The sequence below is a fragment of the Oxyura jamaicensis genome, chromosome 12, assembly GCF_011077185.1.
Source record: "Oxyura jamaicensis isolate SHBP4307 breed ruddy duck chromosome 12, BPBGC_Ojam_1.0, whole genome shotgun sequence".
NCBI lineage: Eukaryota > Metazoa > Chordata > Aves > Anseriformes > Anatidae > Oxyura > Oxyura jamaicensis.
Window position 1 is genome coordinate 8,421,989 of NC_048904.1, and position 19,714 is coordinate 8,441,702.

At 43.9% G+C, this 19,714-nt stretch overlaps 1 protein-coding gene across 1 annotated transcript in view; it reads left to right on the forward strand.

Annotated features, from left to right (window-relative positions):
• Positions 1-3,871: 3,871 nt before the first annotated feature.
• The window catches only part of LOC118173484 (high mobility group protein HMGI-C-like), a 62,971-nt gene continuing 47,128 nt past the window's right edge, over positions 3,872-19,714 (forward strand). Inside the window, exon 1 of the mRNA XM_035338053.1 lies at positions 3,872-4,130. The gene's annotated coding sequence lies outside the window, so the exon portion shown is untranslated. The remainder of the gene's footprint in view (positions 4,131-19,714) is intronic.

Below are 19,714 nucleotides of genomic sequence, written 5' to 3' on the forward strand. Positions count from 1 at the left end.
ATAGGAGCATAGCATGATACTACAGAGCCTTAGCCAAAGAACTGGGGAGACATGGCATCCCTAGAGTCACTGTGAGATATATTCATTTGTCCTCTGGCACAGAAGCTTCAAGTCCTGACATTTAGATGTCCCTCCCATGGCTGGCTCCTGCAGTGCTGTAAGAGGAATGTGAGAAGCACACCCCTAGGGTAGGGGCAGAGTCCTGCAGAGCAGGCAGCTGCAGGGCTGGAAACAGAGAGGGAGGTGTTTGCACCATACCCAACTGAGGGAGGCATACTGCATGATCACTTCTTTGAAAGGGACTTGGACGGGATGAAGGTCACACAGAGAAAGGTCCCTTTGTGTTGCTGCCTTTCAGACTTTCTCTGGGTTATAGCGTTCTTAAGGCTCCCTCTCCCAAAGTCAGGTGGCAATTGTGAAGTTCATCTTTCCTTTAAATATGGAATTACATTTCTAGTATCTCTGTATCCTGTTGCAGCCAAAAAAAAAAAAAGAAAGAAAGAAAAAAAAAAAAAAAAAAAGAAAAAGGGAAGTGAATCCCAGATTCTCTTTCTCTTTCTAAAAAAAAAAAAAATAAAAAATAAAAAAAATAAAAAAAAAAAAAAAAGAATAATCTGATTTTTTAAATAAAAGTCTCTCAGGTTTTTGGTACTATACCAATGACACTTGAAGTCCTGAGCCTAGCATCACTAAGTGGGCTAGTACTACCAGTATCTCAGATTAATAAAGATAGAAACTGAAAACTAATTAGGAGTTCATGTTGATTTTTCTTCCTAATGTTCCACTCAGCTGGTCAGAGCGATACCAGCCTGTTTAATTTCCTTTCCTTCTGCCTGTCAGTTCCACTGTCTGTTTTTCATATTGGTAGCAGAAAGCTCATGGGTTCATGACATACTTGAGGGAGGTCCTCTGCCAACAGCCAGTGGTTCTCCACCTTAGTTTAAATAAACTGAAGAGGATATTACAAATGTAGTTCTTTGCCGATGGCTCCAACTTTATAAAGCTTATATTTATGCAGGTATAAAAACATTTATACGGGACCCATTATAGTTGAGATCCAAGTAGCCAGCTGGGACTATTCTGTACAGTTGCTGTATTTATTATCCCACTCTTTCTAGTCTTTTTTTTCACCTCTGTCTTGCTCTTACCATCCCTTAGATACGCTCTCTTTACCCTGCAGTGCTGTCTTTCTCATGCTGCCTATGCTTGCCATGCCCTTCTTCCCCTGAGTGTGTCCTCCCCCTCAGCTGTGGCTCTACACCACATTGTGCGTACAGCTTTCTGCCTGCATCTTTGCTCCTCTCCTCTTCTCCTTCTCTCCTGTACCTCCCATTTTTTTTCTCTGCCTTTGTCTCCTTCTGCCTTATTCTTCTGTCTCCCAAGGGCTGCTTTCCCAGGAGAAGTTAAGTCGAATTGATCTGCCATTTAATTACCTGATGTGTTCATTGCCTGTGCTTGCTGTTTGCAAATAGGCCTGCCTGCAAATCCCTGGGGGAGGTGAGGTTGTGTGGCGATGGGGGAGGCGGGTAGATGGGCTGGCAGCAGCTCAGCCAGAAGGCAGCTTCCTCAGGAACAAAACACCTGCCAGTAACACCTGTGCTCGTAAATGTTTGCTGCCATCCTTGGTCGGGCCCCAGCACTCAGAGAATGAACGTGTCTATTCCATGGCATCAAACCAAGGCAGCTTTCTGGCACTTGCGAAAGCCTCTAACTAGCACTTATACCCAGTACACCATGCTCAGTGGAGAAATGGAAGCCAGGAGGCACACACCTCTGTGATTAAGGACAGGGATGAGCTGCGAGTCCTCCTCTGGCCCCGTAGTTTCTGCTCCCATGGGCCATGTCATTGCACCACCCCACGGGATGGGTTGGTTGCACAGAGGTGCGGATGAGGGAAGATTGTCACTTTGTCTTGTTCTGAAACCTTTCACTCCCAAATTTCAAAGCACTTGATCAGAAGTGGACCTGGCTCCAACCCATATGGTCTCCCAAGCAGGCAAGTAAGGTTTGCTCTTCCCCATCTAACAGGCACCAAGGGGTCACTGACTCATCCACGGTTACTGCTACAACTTCTAGGTGCATTCAAGAAGTCCATATCTTCTGCTTCTAGACTGCAAACTCGGTCTTCTTTTCACAAAGGGATTTAAAGAGGGACTGCAACAGGAATAGACACACTTAAGACCACTTAAGGGGTGGATGGCTTTGCAGAACTGCTCCTATAAATTGTGCTGGTTTGGATTTGACAGCACTGAGTTGACAAAACAATATGAAAAGATCAAACACAAAGACAGCTGGTCTTGCCAAGGAGGCGTAACTAAGGATTTTTGCACTGAGCACTGAAAAGATGTCCTTCCCTTTCCCCATATTTCTGTACGCTTACCTAACTTGTTTGTCACAGAAGGAAAATCGTGGGCTCCATCCCCCTGCAAACACCCTGGAGGCTTTGCTTCACCTCAGTGTAACAGCTGGATGCAAGCTCTAGGCTCCAAAAGCTTTGCCAATTAATAGGCATTTTCTTCACTCTTTAAACACCCCGTGTGACTTAAGCTTTAGGCAGCGAAGCATTTATGGAGAGAGCAGCCATTCACTAGCACCGGTCACACTGATTTTTGCTGCTTTCCTAACCACTGTCCACACTGACCCTTGCTGCTAGCAGACCGACACGAATTGTTGTTCAGGGAATAGAAACAGATTATAGCGTGTGTATAAAAGAGAATATTATGTCGGCTTCATCTGATCAGACATAAGAAATGAAATAAATAATTAAAAACTGAATAACAATACATTAAAAACAACACAGAGGCAATCTGAATTAGCCATAGCAAGAGCTGGCCAGTTGTCTCCATTGCTTTTGTGAAGCAATTTCATTATTTTCTGTGCAGCATCTAGCTAATGGCATTGCAGACATACTCAATTAATATGGGTTTGGGCCCTTCTGGTGAGCAGGGCTGCACACACAGAATCATATCTGTATTGTTTCTGCTGGGTTTTAGGTGTGTGTATTCAACAGAAGAAATACTATCTGTCTGTTTTTTACTATCTCCCTTTCTCAGACTCCATTTCTGTCCTTAAAGGCCTTGAGCTCTCTGCTTTATTCCTCTGTTCTCTTTCTCTCAGCATTCATTAAGTCAGCAAGCTCTCTGAGAAAGAAGCTAGTTTTTCACTCTGCATGTGCAATGCGGCCCTGGTTCTCTTTGGATCCTAGAACTGCTACTAATCCCCTGCAACTCTGCATGCTGCGTAGGGGGGCCGTGTGCTGACGTGTCTGCGAGCTGTGGCCATGCATGAAACAAGTCAGGGAGTGTTCGTGGTCCTTGGAAGCTCTGAGGATGCCTTTCCACTTTCCTCCATGTGCTGAGGAGAAAAAAGGGCAGTGTGTGGCACAGACAAGTAGACAGAGACTAACTTAGCAGATGCATTTTAGGATTCTCAGGCCACAGATGAAACACAGAGCCATGACTCCCTCTCACTAGTGGCTGGGATAGTATGGTGATGGCATGTGCAGGGCTGGCCAGCCCTGTCCTCCCAGCCCTTCTACCTTCTGACTTGGAGCTTTCTGCTCAGAACAATCTTCAGTTCAGTAAAGCACCTTTATTCAAAAGTGCATTGAAGCTTGTACCTCAGTCTCACTGAAATCAATGGGATTTAAACATACTCTTAACCGTAGTTCTTGAGTATTCCTCTGAACTGAGTCTTTTAGAAGGATACCAGTCCCTTGGAACTTGCATGAGTTTTGCCTTCTTGCATGCTGCTCCTCATATACTATTGATGGAGCAATCTGCTACCCATTAATGCTGCAGATTAAGCCATTTTGCCTGAATCTGTGTTTTCAGCAGACATTTTAACTGCTCGTCTTATATGATCTATTTATTTGATTTCCAGTGCCTAGTTACAACATGACAGCAAATCTAGAGCAAATCTATTTATTCTGTCTCCTCAGGCACACGCTGACTGCAGGAGGTGGCATGACCTCAGTGTTGGCATTAAAGTACAGCAGTGATGGCCACCCTACAACACAAAACACAGAGATGGAGAATAAGAAATCTCCAGTCACATGGATGTGAAAGACATGGATCACCTCCACTGAAGTTTCAAGGATGGGACCACAGAAATCTGTCAGCCTTCAGCTGGTAAGTGGACCGTTCTTTATGTCTTTCTAGAGGAGAATGAGTACCACCTCGTGATTAAGGTAATTAGTTTATCGCTGAGAACCACTGAATAGGAGCCCCAGCTGTAGAAGAGATTTACTCCAAGCAACTCGGGTGATGTCTGTGTGCACACCATTACCCCAGAGTTACCAGCCTGCCAGCCTGGGCTGTGGCTGTGCATTGGACTGGTGGAAAGGATATTGAATCCTTTGTGGGTGATGGCTTAGGTGGAGGCTGTTTGTCCTTCCTCCCCACGGCGGAGGATAGGGGTTTTCTGAGCATTACCAACAGATGAGTTCCTGTGGTGAGGCACTCCACATTTGTCACTCCACACTTGTCACTCCTTGTTTGTCACTCTGTCTGTCATGTTGTCATTCCTTTTCACCCCCTGGCAGGAAGTTGGGAGGTTTTCCTTTGGCAGCTGCTTTTCATACTGGCTCCCTGGAGAGCAGTGATCCTTCTGTGCATCTGCACACAGCTCAACTCCTGGTGTCCAGAGCAGTCCTGTCCTCACAAAGGTTGGACTTCCATGTGCTCAGGACAGCAACTGTACACTGGCGTACATGTCAAGTGCATATATTAGACCAAGGCCTGTAAAAGCAAGGGGTCAGAGGAAGATGTCAGATTGAGAGAGAAAGATGTCTGTACAGGTGGTTCAGAGAAGCTCTGGTGCTGGAAGAAGAGCAGTGGGACACTGGAAAGTTTTCAGAGGAGGTTAGCTGGGAGGTCACAAGGAAAACTAAACAGCAAAAACAAATTCACCATCGGAGTACAGCTTTTACTCAGAATGTCATTTAGCAAATCAGTGTGAAAGTACAACATTCCCAAGTCCTTCCCACCATTCCAGTGCATTCAGACCTTGGTGCCTGAGAGCTGGGGAGCTTTGACAGTCCCATAGCAATGCCTGCCCTTTCCAGAACATCTCCTGTAAGGTATTTAAAAGCAGCCATACAATTATTAGCCCACCTGTAAATCCCCTGCTGCACTGCATGCCAAATAAGCCTCTTCCAAGGCAGGTGTCTCCGTGATTCTAATCAGCCAAGAGGAAACAGGTTTGGCTGAAAGCTAAAAGGAGATAACCTTTCCGTCCTATCACAGATGGCAAGGACTGCCTTTCACCATTGTGGCTGAGGCAAAACCATCCCTCTGGATGCTCAGGAACAGTTATGGGAACAGCTGCCCTGGGCACTGTGTGAGATGAAGGCCCAGAGCTATTTCAAGTGTTTTATCATGCTCTTACCATGCCTGACTCCTCATGGAGTCAGGGCCCTGACAGTTTTGTATTTATTTTCTTGCCGAAAGAGGTTAATAACAGGAAGGTGGATGTTTGAAAAGGCTCAAGAATCAATTAGTGGCTTTCTTAGCACCATTTAGATGCTAAAAGGAATTAAGTTTAGGGCAAGAGCTGCCTTGTGAGAGGACTGCCAGCTATTTTGTTAAGCAGCGACACTATATTCTCAGTCTTCTTTCTCTGTTGGTGAGCATTGGTAAGGTACTGGAGGGAAGGAAGAATTCAAACAACATCAGAAATTTCTTCACTGTGCAGTAAGACGCAAGACAGAGATGTAAAACTGCCCCATGGTAAGCTCATATTCACTTTGCTTTAGTCATGGTATTGATTTTGCTTCACCTAGCTCTGAGGCTGACTAGGAGACTGTTTCAGCACCATGTGCTCCTGTCCTGGTGTATATGGTATGGAAGGTTTTAGGAGACAGGCACCATCAAAACTCACATTCTTCTTCATCTGGATTGAAATTCTCATAGCCACACATGCACACACAAAAATCCAGTGACTTCTGATCCTGAATAAAGATGAGAAGAATTTAATCTGCCACTTTGCTCTGTGTCTTAAGATATCCACAATTCCAATGTTGTGAGCTCTCATTTGGATTTCTGGCAGCACAACACATGAATTAGATAACTTGTTCTTCTTCCTAATACAATTAGATAATTTTGTGCTGTTTCACCAACCTCTTCTTGTGTGACTTAGGTGACGAGTCTGTGTGTCTGGGACAGGTTTAATGCCTGCCCGCCCACAGGTTCCTCTTAAGCTGTCATTCTACACTGTCATTTTATCAGAGTTCCCACCTGAGACTGTGACTGCAGTGGCATGCACTTAGTCTGACTTTCAGCTTGAACTGCTTCCAGCATTGCTGCTTTCCTTTTTTTTTTTTTTTTTTTTTTTTTCTTTTTTTTTTTTTTTTCCTGGTAACTTACAGGTGATCTCACAAATGCTAAGGGAGACTAAAAAGAGGTTCAAAGAGCAGCTGGCCCTGGCTGACTATGTTTAACCTTAAAGGAATCTGTCCATGATATATGTGCTTGCGCAGTGTGGGAGGGATGTTTTACCAAAGACAAGAGCTGTTCCCGTGCTGTCAGCTCCCGAACAACTCAAAATCTATGCTTAACACCACAGAGAGAAGGGGGAGGCAATTTCCTTTGGCCTAGTTGTGTCATTGTTTCAAAACACCCAAAAGTCATGTCTGCAGGTGACCCACCAAATCCTCAACATATACATTATAGAAGCAGTAATTTACTAAGCTCTGTTTTCCTGAAGGTCATGTGGTTATCAAAGCAGAAATATCACTGGGAGATACAGTTCTACTTGGACATGAAGGCGGTTTGATTAATTGAATTAAAAAGAGTTTTCCAGTCTAAAAAGCAATGGTAGTCACTCTTAAACGGACTGCATAATTTTGCATGTCCTGTAATGATTCTGTTGGATAATTGACACTTTCTCTGAGGATTAGCCTAGATGATTTGCAGGACTTTACACTGAGGGCAGGAAGGGAATTTTCTTAGCTTCAGAATGGAGCTGTGCCGTAGTGCCCTTCGTTAGCTGTTTTTTCCATAAAGCACCAGTTTTGGAAGAGCATTTGCTACGATGCGATCTCTCACATTTTGCCACGGTGCTGAAGAGGCCTCCTCGTTTTAGGAGGACGTCATGTTGTCTGGGAAGATGGGTTGTGCTGCACTTAATTTTGTGTCTGAGGCCAAAGTCCTAGGGAAAATTTTTCAAATGGGCTTAAAGTGATGTAGCCACATAAGCTCTGCTGCTACACCATGTTGTTTGCTGAGCAGCCACCTCTGTTCTCCCGGCAGGAGCTCTGGGGGTGTAAGTGGGCTGTAGCTCAGAGACAAGACAGCTAATGCTAGTTTCTTTGAGAAGTAACTGGAACATGTAGCATTGTTTCCATCCTTATTAACAAGGATAAAAAATCTATTATTTCTTTTTGATCTTTTCCTGCACACAAAGCTTGAAATGCTCTTTTCTGAGTACTTGCCAAGGAACTCAATCGTTTTCCCTCTGAAGAAGCTCTTACTCCTATTATCTGTTGTAATGGAGGCTCTGTATGGGACTGCCTTAAAAGACCACTCAACAGTGTCAGGTACTACAATTCTCCATAGATAGTATTAGCTGCTGGTTTCCTTTTGAGTGCAGTTCAAAGCAGCAGATTTGGTGTAAACAGCAGCACCTGACCTGAGACCATGTTCTGTCGGAGACTGTCTTTCATGCCGTGTATTTCCCTGATGCTTAGAGCTGACTGTGCAGCTTTGCTTCAGGCTGTTAGCAAAGCACCTTACTGGTGCCCTTATGATTCTGCTCCACACTTTTACCATGAAATTTTGAGTTTTAACAATTACCCATCTGCAGGCTTTATCTTAGAGTGGTGTCTGAACAAGATACGGTACAGTGGGATTGGCTATTGGAAGTTTGGGCTAGAAAGAAGCTGACAGTAGTTAGAGAGATGGTTTGTAACCTCAGAAGTAATCCTCCAGTTTTACTGTATCCAGGGAACTGATGATCTGACAAGAGAGTCTGAGTTCTGTCCCAGTTTGTAGATCTAAGAGGTTCTGGACAAGTATCCAGGCCTACTCCGGGTATTTGTGCAAGTAGTTCACATGAGACTTATTACAATTCCTTGTATTGTTCCAAAGTGGAAGGATTGATCATCACTGATATTGCTGGAAACTTCCTATTATGCAGCTCTCCTCACACATGAACTTACTTTTATTTGGATTTACTCTGAGTACAACCATTTGGTGATCTCTTTCATTTCTATCACCCATTTCAAGGGGTAGGTGCAGTCCTACACAACTGCTTCAGTTGCAGTCACAGCCATACGTGTTGTCCCAAGTTAACAATGCTGTCCCAGGTTAACAACTCCTTCAAAGCTAACCTTGTGCTAGTACAGCCAGTAAATCCACCTGACTTCCCTCTGTTGCTGAAGTTGTTATCTGGGATATGACCTGCTGTGTCTGTTCCCCCAGTGACCTATTGCTCACCTGGCTATTTAAAGAAACTGTTCCAGGGTTCTAGCTTTTACAATTTTTTTTTTACAAAATTTTAGTACCTGAGAAATATTCCAGACTGACAGACATCAAACTGTGAGTCCTTTTTTAAAATTTTTATTTATTTATTTATTTATTTTTATTTGGACATGTACAACATAAGCAGCCTACCAAAAGCCCCTTCTCCTCTCTATACATTGCCAGTTTGCCTCAGTCTTGAACCAGAGAAGTCTGGGCAAGACGCTTCAGCCCTCCATGTCAATTTAAAGTACTAGCCTGAATGCCCACAGGTTTGGAAAAATGAGCTGTTTCTTTAGTGGTGTAGGTGGCTATCCAGTAGGAGGTGGACTGAGACCATCAGCCAGTTTCCAGTAATAAACATCCATCAGAGCCGTAGTCCACCACTCTGTCAGCATAAAATCAGGAACGGACGTGCATGACTGTATATTACAGTCCTCTGAGACTTCAGTCACAGCCAGCCTTGGAGCTTTTACAGAGCTCCCTAATCGTCTTTTGCTGTCTTGGAAATCTGTATTTCTACTAATTAGCCAATTATTGGAAAACATGGCTGGACACTGCTTTTGGCAGAATTAGGCTGGCTTTCACCAATTTGTCTCTGTCCTGCATGGCTCTAGAGATGGCAATTTGCTGTTGCCTGCTTAAGTGGTAGCAAAATGCTGAGGAACTTACAGCTCATCTTTTATACACTTAGAAAGGACTGTCAGGATGATGCAGTGTTGTCTTTCACTCTCCCTTTTCTTGTTTTATGTAGAATTAGAGCCCACAAATGTGAGGAAAAACAGCCATGGCTGCAGTCAAGGCATTGTGCAAGTTTTCCTCCCACAACTCTGCTGGTGTTACTCAGTGTAGTTTTTTGTGTGTGTGTGTGTGTGTGGTTTTTCTTTTTTCTTTTTCCTTTTTTCTTTTTTTTTTTCTCTTTGTTTGTTTGTTTTTGTTTTGTTTGTTTGTTTGTTTTTCTTTCCAAAAGTGGGCTCCCACACTGTGCTACAGCCCCTTTATCAAACCAGTTTTCAAACAGCTCCTTCTAGGTACTGACCTGTAACAGCATCTGAGATGTGCTCTCGCAGGCTCCTGCTGTGGCAGCCCGCTCACTGCAGCAATCCAGGCTAGTATCCATCCCTGTGAGTGCACCTCCATACCTTGTCGTCCCTAGACCCAGATCTTTCCTAAAAGACAGTTATAACCCTAACAAGGTGTGTGACAGCAACAGTATGTAACAGCTTGGTTTATTGAACCAGAATGGCAGATTGAAGAAACCAGCCGAGTTTATAGCTGCACTGAAGACTTAGAACAAAGGGCAGCCTTTGTTCTCCGACTGTCTTACTAATGACTGACCTGCTATTGTCCTTTGGTGCTTCCTCCTGCCTGCTTGGGAAGTCATCCTGCGGACACATTACCTGCAGAGAGACCACGGAGAGGTAATCTTACTAAAGGCATCTAGTGTGCTTCTGGAAGTGAGTCAGAAAGCAGCAACAGCAACAAGCATTTCAGAGCTCCTTATTAGAGTGACCTTGCTGCATGTTAAAATGTGCATGTGAAATGGAGATGGACCAAAGCGATACCACAGTTTTGGGTATCTCATCTGTCTTTGTCTAGCCAAGCCTTGTCAACCTTCTTTGTTAACTAGCTATAACCAGATAAAATACAAGGACCTCTGTGAAAAACAGTCTGTAGCAGACAAGATGACTTATGGAGGGCCAGTTCCAGCTGTATTATTAAAGACATACTTTTTTGCATTGTTCTGATGTGAAAACATGGACACTACAACATAAATCCTTTGGTTTGCTGAAACTGCAGGCATAGTGACAGCTGCATGTAATAATGATCATTTAACACCTTGTTAGTCCTCAGAGACCCAGACAGGACTAAAGTTGTGTTTCAGGGGATATGTACACAGTCAGTGGTGTGAACAACTTACAAGATAATGTTTGTACCACTAGTTCTGTCTTTAAATGTTAAGGGGATTGTGTATTTCTATTTAGGAGTATATTGAGAATCTATCACAGTGGCATTTCTGGAATTACAGTCTGTGTTAATCAGGAGGCCATTATTAAACTACAAATCACAGCACGAGTAAGCAACCTTTCACTCAGCTTTGCTTCCAGCTTAGTTTCCTGTATTTACCAAGGCTTATACTCTGTCTGAACGTGCACAAACAGAAGCATCTAGTGCAGAATCGCAAGCAGAAGCTCAACATGTCATTTCAATATCTGAGGACTACCGCTTCCTAAACAGCAAGCTGAGAGATTGAGAGAACAAGCAGTAAACGAGAGAGAGAGAGAGATGAAAGGATGGAAAAGAGAAAAAACTAAAGAGAGGTACAAGTTAAAAGAGAATAGATAATCACATAGAGGAAGAACCAAAACAGAAGCATGAATGTTTAAATGAGGCAGGGAGAGAAGGATGGATGAAGAAAGATTAGAAGGTGAAAAATGAGAATGAAAAATTTCCAGATGTAAAACTGAAATAGAAAAGCATACAACAAAAGGATATTTTCATTAAAAAGAGAGGAAGAAATTACTGCAAGGCAGGTATAGAAATGATTGTCTGCTGTAAAGAAAGCCCATGACGGGAATACTGCAAAGAGAACAATGACGTGACCCATGGCTAGCAATTTGCACTGTTTCTCGTTAATGCTGAGATGCTAATGGCTACCTTCCCCAAATCCCCTCTTTCCTGGGGTACCCTTTCTTTCTGAAATGTTCAACATCAAATACAAAAGTCGGCCAGTTTCACCAAGAGGGACTACATCCCTGCTGTGTTGCGCTTTCATGTTGAGTTGGCTGTTCCAGTCAAGTCTGAGTCTTTATCAGTCAACACCAGGCATTGCCTTTAACGTGTGCTACCTGCTTTCCTGTTATTGTTATTACTACCACCACTTTGTTCTCTAAGTTCATTTAGACCTTGATCATGGTCAAATTCAACTGTGACAGTCAATCATTGTCGGAAAAACCGTGAACTAATATTAAGCAAATGAAGGAAAGTTATTCCTCATTCCACCCCCAATGCCCCCCCCCCCCCCCCCCAAAAAAAAAAAAAAAAAAATTTAAAAAATGTAATTTTCATCAGGAACCTTCCGTTTACTGAAGCTGTTCCTGGAAATTTTAAAATCAGCCAAGAAGCAGAGATGGGCATATCATTTCCCTAAAGCTGAGCATTATCTGGAAGACTGTTGTTGACATCGCCACAGTGTAAGCACGCAGTCTAATGGCTACAGGCAAAAAGTAATTTGCGTTTTTATCCGGTAAGAAGGATCACCTCGGGTAGCACAGTGCTTCCTAATATATTGTTGAGGTGTTAAAATAAAAGTGCCTCCTACAGACTTGCCACCTCCACAGCTGCAGGGGTTTTTGAGCAACCATACTCAGAACCCGTCTCGCAAAGGCTGGTCTGCCCTGGCCCTGCGCTCATAAGGTCACAGTCGGCATCACATGGCTGCAGCCCAGGACCAGCACAGACAGCTGTTGGCATGCTAGCAGATGGAGAGCCCTGAACCCACAAAAATACCTGCGTGTACACATTTTAGAAGGGATGTGCTCTCTGGGAATATGTGTTGTCTGCCTCTCTTTCTATTTCTGCTGTATTTTCTATTAGTCTTCATGATTGTTAGGCCTCTGCTCTTTTCTGTTTTTATTGTTGTGACCCTGACATAGCCGAACAAGGCCTCGGGTTCAGTACTTCCAAATCAGCCTCCACAAACTTGACTAGCTAGACCTCCACAGGGAACAAAGTCACATAGATTTCCATGACAAAACACATTGGTCTGACAGGGACTGAGATAAATGTGCCTCCAAAAGTTAAAGCAATAGAAATCTGGATCCGCAATGCAAGATTTCAGTGACAAAAACAGGGAGCTGACAGGGACTCAGACAAATCCATCCATGCCCAGCGACTGTGCATCCCTTCCACACACAACTGCCTGCTTAAAGAGATAGTGGTGAGAGATCCCCACACAGCATCTAGCACAGCATCGGCATTTGTTAGGAGATTAGTGTCGGGAGAGAGAAATACCCAATTAAAGAGGTATTACACTGCCATTGGGGGATTGAGAGTAAGTAGTAATAATCATGCCAGCCACTGCCACAATAGCAGTGCTGTGAAGGAAAAAAAAAAAAAAAAAAAAAAAGAAAAAGGAATGCAAAAGAGGTTGAAAAAGAAAGAGAAAGCAGAGCATATTTTTGGGTTTGGGTCTGTGGCAATGAAATAGCTCAAAAGAAGATAACCAGCTCAGATGCCAATTAAAAAAATGCATGGGATCAGGACAGAAAGCAGCCTACGCAACAAAATAGCAACTGTACCATTTAAGGTCCACGAGTTCTCGTCCAGCTGGGAGAGGAGCAGGAGAAGCAGTGACTGCAAAAAGTGATAGAAGCTGGAGCTTAATGGAGGCTGCCGGTGCATTTACACTGCCACGTAGCACAGACTGCTTAAGACAAAAAAAAACATCAGGGCATGAGGGATGCCTTTCTGGAGCAGACCAGTGGTCCATTTGGCCCAGTGTCCCATCTCCCACAGCAACCAAAGGGCACAGGGAACCTGTGAGCAATTCCTGCTGTTGTCACCCCACATTCAGAAATGTTGGATCGGGGGTGCCAGAGGGTACACCACTGCCTGGGTTTCCATATCCATTTGTGGATCTGTTCGTGAGTTTGTCCAGTGCCTTTTGAACCTGGTGGCACCATCTACCTCCCTTGAAGACCGGCTAGAGAGCAAGGTGATTCCTATTAAAAAAAGGCAAGGATTAAGAAGGTGTCTGTGGCTCAGGTGGTAGCCTTATGCTCAGGAAACTCAGGCTCCATTCCCTGCTCTGTTGTAGACAAGGTGCTGAGAGAGAGGCTTTTAGGTACTTAAAGATGACAGTTTTCAGAAACAATGTCTAATTCCCATTGAAATCAATCAAAACCTAATAGACTCCTCAGGGCTTTTCAATTCAATGATTTCAATTGCAGTTATGCATTTCATGTTTTTGAAAAGTGTATCAGTCAACTCTGCATCCATAGGCTACTTAAGGACCTTCAAAAACTTGCCTTTGGACTCTGTGCCCCAACTTCCAGTTGTAAGGGGAGGATCACAGCACTGCTTCCCTCATGGGGGCTGTGCGATGACAAGGAGAAACACGTTAGACTGTGAAGGGTTCACCTGCTAAGGCAAAGTAAGGACGTGTAAGGGCCTGAACCATCTAACAAAGACAGAAAAGGTCCATCAGAGGCTCATGTTTGGCAGAGGCACCCAACTGAATACAAACCAGCAAAGTGGGCAACTGACCTTCCCGCATGCACAGAGCAGCCCTGCACACGTGGCGGTGTAACCATGGTAGAGCTGGAGGAGAAAGAAGGTTTGGAGGTGAACAGTAAAGAGCAGACCCAAGGATGCTGCAGACAGCGCTCTCTCTGTTTCTATGTCTTTGAGCCTGAAATGTACCAGCCATGCTGACTCCAATGAATGACAACCCCCTGAAGTGGGGTCATCTGTTTTGCCCCAACGTGCTCCCTGGCTAAACAGAGGGCCTGACTCCTCTGTGGTCCTGGCAAACTTCTGTACGACCTACATCAGCTTCTGTGCTCACGCTGGCTGATGTGGGATTGCTGGGGTTGAGCGGAGGCACCGGGCTGCCACATTAGTCCAGGTGCTGACTCCACATCCTCCAATGGTGAAGCACTGGCAGCTCTCCCAAGGTTGCAGGTGGCATTCCAGTTTCTAATGTCAGTTGTCACAAAACTTGTCAATGACTAGAAAATCACTGCACGTGCTTGCTGTGGAACATGTGAGGGCGATGCTGCCTGTGTGGCAGCAGGAGAATCTACTGCTGCATTTCCTTGTCCCTACCAGAGGCACGGGGATTTATCTTGCTTGCTTCCCCACTCTCTGCACTACCTGCTAACCATTCCAACCGCATGTCTGGTTTCAGGTTGCTTATCAGTTTTCTTTCCTAGGAACATGAAATAACAAAAGCCCTTCATGCACCGAGGTCATTTTTCTGGAAGGATAAAACACCGCTGCTGCCAGCCGCTCTATTTACAGCTTAGAGCTCAGCGTCCTGTTGTTGTTACTGTGAGCACCAGTCTTCTCAGAGGCACTGCACACGAGGGCAAAATAGGAACTCTTCGATGTAGTGATTTGCCTTTTAGGGAGCATACGGTATTGGTTAAGGCAGCATAACCCACAGACCAGAACGCTCTTGTGGGATGAGCATTAACCTTTTGGCATGCCAGATGCTGGCTGAGTCTGGGCCAACTTGCTGAATGAGCTGTTGTTTTTCACTTTTGTCTTCCTGACTGGTTTCAGTGCTAACTGCTTTAAGCAACTTGTTGACCTTAGATCTAATGACTGTACAGAAATGCAATGGATGCCCAAGTCACTGAGAGGTAGTGCCATCTCGTGCCAGGAAAGGACCTCCTGCTAATGCCAGCTACAGGTGATTCCCCCCTTGGCGTAGAGGGCCAGGGTCTGTCTTTTAATATATACAGGTGTGTGTGATTTACCTGTTAATAGCATCCATCTCTAGGACATTTCCTTGCAGTGCCCTTTAATGCTTAAAAAAGAGCAGTCTCAGCATGGAGGCATTCTGCTGCTGCAGCCCACCAACTAAAATGCCTGTGGGTTCAGGCCGTTCGTGTACTGGGTGAGCAGCACTCAGGGAACGTGCCTCCCAGGGGCGGGCGGGCTGTGTTACCCTGTATACCCCTCTGGGGCTGCCCCTTGGCATTTGGCTGAGCAAGGGAGCTGGAGGCCTGGGGTAGCCATCTAGCCGCTGACTCCTGCATGCTGTGTGGCCTCTGCGCTGCCAGTAAGTGATTTCAACTGCATTGTCACTCTCCTCAACGTGCTCTGGTGCTTTTTGTTTTGTATGAGGGTTTGGGCTTGCATCAGAAATAGAGCAGAACAAAAATAGGTTGCAGAGTGGAGCTCTGAGTTTCCCCAGCCTAGAGGTTCCTGCCTTGTGGTGATGTGCAGAACAAAAGTGACAAGGGGGGAAAAGGGCGTGTGTGCTTTAACCCAACGTGCCTCCTGGGTTTATAAGGGTCTAATTAATGTTACAAGTGTTATTATGGCAACGTATCTCCCCCTTACCCAGTTTAAAGTGAAAAAAACTCCCTAAAACCCTAGTACTTGCAACATTTATGATGCCCTTTATTAATGATGTTCTTCACAGTTGCATCATACTTGTCTTGTATCACCCCGTTTCTCAATCAGTGATAACTGCACCTCTATAATGAAAAGGAAACAAAAACGTTTCACAGAGTTGGGCACCCCAGCAGACAGAAGCTCTGAACTGGAGTCTTAGCTCTGCCACAAATGAGGCGTTTCATCTTCTGCTTCCTCTCTCTACAGTGGAGATGCCAGTACTAGTTCAGCTATGAGACAGAGGTGTTAAGTGTCTTGAAAGGGCTGTGAGGTTGCAGAGGTGTGTAAAGCATCATTATTATTGCTATTTTTATAGATAAGAAAAAGCATGTTTGTGGCAAACAACAAAAAAGTGTTTCCCAGCTTTGAATGTGATGTATAGAAAGAGCTATATTGTTCAGCTATTATGGTACCTCGTAACAATGAAATACAGGGTGTTCCTCAAGTTGTGTTAGAGCTGCAAAATGTATCTCCTGAAATATTAGGTACGCCAGACAGCTGGGGTGTAAATAATAAGCATGTGCATAGTTAGCATTTTAGAGGCACAGCGAAGCCATTCATTCAAAGGCCATCCTGAGCCTTTGCTTCCTGGGAGTACTGTTGTCTCTCCAAATGCTCTGGAAACACTCATTATTTAATATACCTGTGAACAGGTTTCCTTCACCTGACTCAGGGCTATTTTCTCAAGAGAGGTTAAGCTGTACTTCAGGTAGCAACGTGCCCTCAAACCAGAAAACAATTTAGTGAGGGTTTCATAGCAATATTACTCTGGAGTAGGTGTTTGCATCAAAACACTTTAAGCTAGGCCTCTGACTTCAACAATCTGATATTTATAAATATACACGTTTATAGAAACCACAGGTGTATGTATACTAGGGGGTTGGGCATAATGGTCATATGCATTCTATTTTTTTCATGCTTTCCTGTTTAAGTATTCTCGAAAACTTATGTTCAAATGAAATTCCCTTTTAATCATGCGATTCAGACAGTGGAGCTTTAGCTCCGCTTTCATTTAGTGAAAGCCTTAGATATGGTTAGGTCCCTGATAAAATAGGTGAGATTTGGCAGTGCCATTTTAGGAAATTTGCTTGGACTATTTTTGTATGCACCTTTCCTCCCCACTGAACTTGGAATTAAGAACCAATGCAATGGGTGCACAGCCTGTTAGACTGATGCCACTAGTTTAGCTGCACCCTAAAAATAAACCCATGCAGAATTGTATTATTCCGACTGGCAGGCTGTTTGCTCCGAGGGAGGGAGCAGACTTTGGGGGACAGCAGACGAGCTGTGCTATTTTAATGGGGCTGTGTTTTTGCTGAGGATCTGTAAGAGTCTGGAGGCCACTGTCATGTGCAGTATCCTCTGCGTGCCATTGTGAAGGGAGTTTTTTTTTTTTTTTTTTTTTTACGCAGGAAACAGTGCCTTTTTCAGCAAGCAAAGGAGACACTTCTTCATTCCACACATGTGAGACCTGCAGCACTCAGGAACACGAGTTAATTGCACAGCGGTCAAGAAATAAGGCAAATATTGAAATGTATAGTACTGTGCAATCTGTAGTCTTCTCACTTCATCTAGTCCCTTTCCTCAAGCCTGAGCACTGATCACAGCAAAGCACTATTTTCTTTTCTTTTCTTTTTTTTTTTTTTTTTCCTCCTTTGCTTATCCTGTCAAACCTTCTGTATCCCAAATGCTGGGTGTGTAAAGCAGCACCCTGCTGGAATCAGTGAAAAGCATCAGTGCACACAGCCACAAGAGACACTCAGCAACATCTCCATTGTATGCTCCGTTACGCGAGATGAAGAGACAAAAGTAAAAACTCAAGGGAACAAAAAGCCTCAGCTTCCTTTCAGTATCGTGATGCTGGTGTGGCTGTCAGTGTTTCTTGGAATTTGTACACATTAGAAAATGTGATCTCTGTAAGTTTGTATTGATCTTGCCTCGGAGGCAGTGATTAATAGTACTTTCATCCCAAAATGTCAGATCTGCTCACAAACCTGAATTTTCCCTCCCATGCTAGCACTCCTCCAGTCACTGGAAGGATATGAGAGGGAACTGAAGCCAAGGGGGAATGGTCTCAAGGACCACACCAGCACCATATGTGAATCCATGAACCCCCTCAAGTTCATTTATTGCTTCTTATTACAGTAGCATTTTGCATCAGCTAAGTGATGGGCATCTGTATTAGATTTTGTACTGGTGATACAAAGGGGTTTCTCATTTCAAAGAATTTAGTGCCTAATGAGCTGTACATGGTGATAGTATCAAACTATATACAAACACTATTAGGATTACACTGCCTGGAGACAAGAGTGGATGTAAATGGTGTGCTTATTTCAGCAGGACTCCACTGGATCTTGTTTCTTGGGCAGGGAGGCTATTCCTTTCAAATCACTAATCAAACAAAAGGTGATGTGGCAGGAATCCATCAGGTGCATACCTAGTGCTGGGCCCTGCTAATTTGTGTGTTGAGGTTTTAGTCTTTGTAAGCCTGTTCTTTAGTGCTGAAGCTGAGGGCAGCTACAGTTCATCGGTACTTTTTAACTCAAAGCCAGTTGCTCATCAGAACTGGAAGAGTTGCAGTTTGCCAAAACTGGGAAATATATATATATATATCTTTTTTCTAAAATTCAGGCTCAGAGATGTGTGATATTAAACTGACTACCTGATCTGGGGGCTCAAGGTATGCTGAAGTACCTGAATACCTGTGGAGCTGTCTTAAACACCCACTAGAGGGGAAAAACAAAGGTAATGTGCATCGCTGCTCTGCTTGCGAGTCTGTGAGCAGTCAGAAGTGTTACAGCTAAATTGCTGTTAAAGGTGAACACTAAGGGTTTGGAGTGAGTGATTTTTCTAAACACCAGGTGGGATGACAAGGAATTGAAACCAACTGTTACCAAAATAAATTATTTTCCCTCCATTTTTTCCTGTAAGACAGGAAAAAAAAATAATCAAGGAACTTCTGAAGTAGAGAGAACTTCTGAGACAGAAGTCGAGGGAACCAATCAATAACTAAAAGGATTAAAAATGAAATTGAATGCTTTTCTCCATTGCTCATCAGAAAATGGGAGTGGGCTATGGCTCAGTTTGCTTGCCAGTGACACAGTTATTGCTGCCTACCAGCAGGTCAGCAGCACTGCATTATATATGTGTATATATAATATGTTGCCAGTGTCGACAGCATCACAGCCAACTCCCTCTCCCCACAGCCGCACTCAGATGCATTCCTCTCGAGCACAGCCTGCTGCTTTATCACGGTGTTCTGCAAGTGGGTGTCGGCAAGTGGTCCTGAGGTGCTGAGGCTGGAGCTAACAGCCTGCATCTGGGGCTGTGTCCCTAGCAGAGATGTTAGCTTATTAACTGGTGATGAACTTATCTTTCCTAGTAGTTCTGCTGGTGTGCTTTCTCTATAGATCCATTACGTGTGGAGCCACACAGGATGTACACGTGCTGCTGCAAAAACCATTCTTCCAATTTCCTACAAAATCATTCAGTTCGGATACATTTTGTGAGACTGAAGGCACAATGCAGGAAATATTTGTGTAATAATTACTTGTGGAAGGCCAGTATCTGAACGAGTCAGAAATTAATTTGGAGGAATGTGTATGTGATTAGTCTGAGTGCTGATGCTATCTTGATGAGTACTTTCCTTCACTTGTACTGGTTCTTCTTCATACAGAATACAGAAAAGCAACTGTAATGCTGAGTTAATGAAGATTTTTATTTATTTTTTTTTTTTGGTGGAAGGCATATATATAATTGCAGGGAAATAAAACATCTGTGCAATGTATATTACATATCTGTATCTGTCCTTGATTGTTACATTTTTTTTCCCCTTGGATTCTAGAACTGCAGACTGTGGAGGGTTATTGAATCTTTATTGCTTCTAAGTTCCTGGATTGGTATTTGGAAATAGCAGCAATGTAACATCACTGATCTGATTTTGCTTTCTGCGCACTGCAGCTTTAAATTTCTGAAAAGTTGAAGCAGCACGTTAAAATAAGAAGCGGGTGCAGTCTCCACTTCCTGGAGACTTTGCTTTTGTTCTTTCTTGGTTTTAGTCTAAAATAAGTCATTCAGAATAAAGCCTATTTTTGTTCTTTGTGGGTGGAAAAAACTTACCTCCCTCG